This window comes from Apium graveolens, unplaced genomic scaffold (assembly GCF_009905375.1).
Source record: "Apium graveolens cultivar Ventura unplaced genomic scaffold, ASM990537v1 ctg73, whole genome shotgun sequence".
Lineage (NCBI taxonomy): Eukaryota > Viridiplantae > Streptophyta > Magnoliopsida > Apiales > Apiaceae > Apium > Apium graveolens.
The window spans coordinates 2,501-5,000 of record NW_027420210.1 but is presented as its reverse complement, the minus strand read 5'-3'; the positions used below and the strand labels follow the sequence as shown (position 1 = coordinate 5,000).

The 2,500-nt window shown below is 48.4% G+C and overlaps 1 pseudogene; it reads left to right on the top strand.

Annotated features, from left to right (window-relative positions):
• Positions 1-1,669: 1,669 nt before the first annotated feature.
• LOC141703997 (18S ribosomal RNA) overlaps positions 1,670-2,500 on the top strand; it is a 3,331-nt pseudogene continuing 2,500 nt past the window's right edge.

Sequence of the window (2,500 nt, the reverse complement as noted above, 5' to 3'; positions counted from 1 at the left end):
ATAAGAGCATCAAAAACAAATGAGTGGAACTCCGAAAAAGGGCATTGTGATTGCTCGAACACCTAGGTCAAAACTGCTGGAACTTGGGAAATTGCTTAAATGTCATATATAGGGAGGGGGGACTCCCCTTCTACCAGGCGCGCGCGCTGCGGCTGCTGGGGCTGCTGGGGGCGTCGGTGCGCGCTTGGGGCTTCCTCGGGGCTCCTGATCAGCCACTTTGTTGGTGGTGATTCAGGTTGCCTCGAGGGTGTCGTGGGAAATTTTCAGATCATACCCAGCACTAAGCGGGCCAGCTGAAGCCTCTGTTGCCGTCAAGCGACATTGGTGCTCGGCATCGTTCGGAGTCGCTTCTCAGGATTCGACGAAGTGATAGTAAAGGCCCCCACAGGATTTGTCCCTCGAGTTGACCCCAAAACTTTGATTCTTTGTCCCTTTACTATCGATGGCCTGATGTAAAATGTCCCTAGATAGGGAGGTGGCCTTTGCACATGTGTAGCCGGACGGTGAAACCAAGCGTGCTTGCTTCGTTTTCCATAATAGCTAGATTATTCTTGGTTCTGAACAAACATGGCTGGTTAGGCGGGGCTAGTATTATGATGCAACTGTTTCGGCCTCAGTATGCCAAGCTTGAAGCTTCTCGGTGACCTTCGGCTACCGGTGGCTAAATGGTGAGGTTGAAAGGGTCGTGAACTTTGCTGAGTGCTATCTCTTTGTTTGTTCAAAACATGAGTCCCTAGTTCTTGGAATTTATTCGTTGTAGGCCGGTGTTGGGGAAGCCTAAAGCTTAACGTGTTCCTTGGTCGTGGCTTCCCTATATAGAGAATGAGGTGGCCTTTGCCTGTGGATAGCTGGACGGTGAAAACCAAGCGTGCTTGCTTCGTTTTACAGAATGCCTGGATTCGTCTCGGGTCTGAACAAACATGGCTGGTTAGGTGGGGCTAGTGTTATGATGCGAAGTGTTCGGGCCTCAGTATGCCAAGCTTGAAGCTTTCTCGGTGACCTTCGACTACCGGTGGCTAAATGGTGCGGTTGAAAGGGTCGTGACCTTTGCTGAGTGCTATCCCTTTGTTTGTTTGGAGCAGGCAACCTTAGTTCTTGGAAGTATATGGTTTACTTTGTGATACGCGCTTAGCGGTTCATGTTTCCTTCATTTGTTATGGTCAAGTCCTTTCTAGACTTTGGGTCTTTGGGCTTGTACCTAATGGGTGTTGGAGGCATGATGTACGTGTAGCGCATGAGTGGTGATTGGTTTGTTCCGGTCGGTTGGTTCCCTGCCTTGGCAGCGACAATCGCTTGTTCAAACCTATTCAATTCTGCCCGAGTGCTAAATATTTAGCCTTGGGTTGGCCTTGTCCCCTGTGCATCATACCTATTTTGACGGAATTCTCAAGTCTCACAGTCACACATCTATCTCGGACCTAATTGTTTGGTACGAGGTAGACCTCGAAGCTCACCTGGATGTCTGTCCTTGCTTTGCCATTTAAGCTAGCAGCCAGCGGATACCCATATGTCACTCGAAGTCTTGTATGTGGAAACATGTTCGGCTTGGGGTATCTGCCCCTTTTATGCCCGAAATTATTGTCCCTTACGGAAGCCTGTCGTGCCCTGCATTGACTAAAGGATGGTATCCGTCCCTTGCTCATGCGGAGCCGGCAGCAAAGAGGAATACTACCTGGTTGATCCTGCCAGTAGTCATATGCTTGTCTCAAAGATTAAGCCATGCATGTGTAAGTATGAACTAATTCAGACTGTGAAACTGCGAATGGCTCATTAAATCAGTTATAGTTTGTTTGATGGTATCTGCTACTCGGATAATCGTAGTAATTCTAGAGCTAATACGTGCAACAAACCCCAACTTCTGGAAGGGATGCATTTATTAGATAAAAGGTCGACGCGGGCTCTGCTCGTCGCTTCGATGATTCATGATAACTCGACGGATCGCACGGCCCTCGTGCCGGCGACGCATCATTCAAATTTCTGCCCTATCAACTTTCGATGGTAGGATAGTGGCCTACTACGGTGGTGACGGGTGACGGAGAATTAGGGTTCGATTCCGGAGAGGGAGCCTGAGAAACGGCTACCACATCCAAGGAAGGCAGCAGGCGCGCAAATTACCCAATCCTGACACGGGGAGGTAGTGATAATAAATAACAATACCGGGCTCTTTGAGGCTGGTAATTGGAATGAGTACAATCTAAATCCCTTAACGAGGATCCATTGGAGGGCAAGTCTGGTGCCAGCAGCCGCGGTAATTCCAGCTCCAATAGCGTATATTTAAGTTGTTGCAGTTAAAAAGCTCGTAGTTCCTTGGGGTGCCTCTTATCTCTTCCCAATTGTGCGTCAATGATTGCATGCCACTAGTGGAAAAATTACTTCTAAATTACAATCCTGGGCTACTCTTTTACTATCCCTAGCAGGCAGAGTTATGCTTATCAAGTCAATCGTGCATGCCATTGAAGCCTTTTGGTGTAACCATTTTCTGCTCCCTAGCTCTATACAT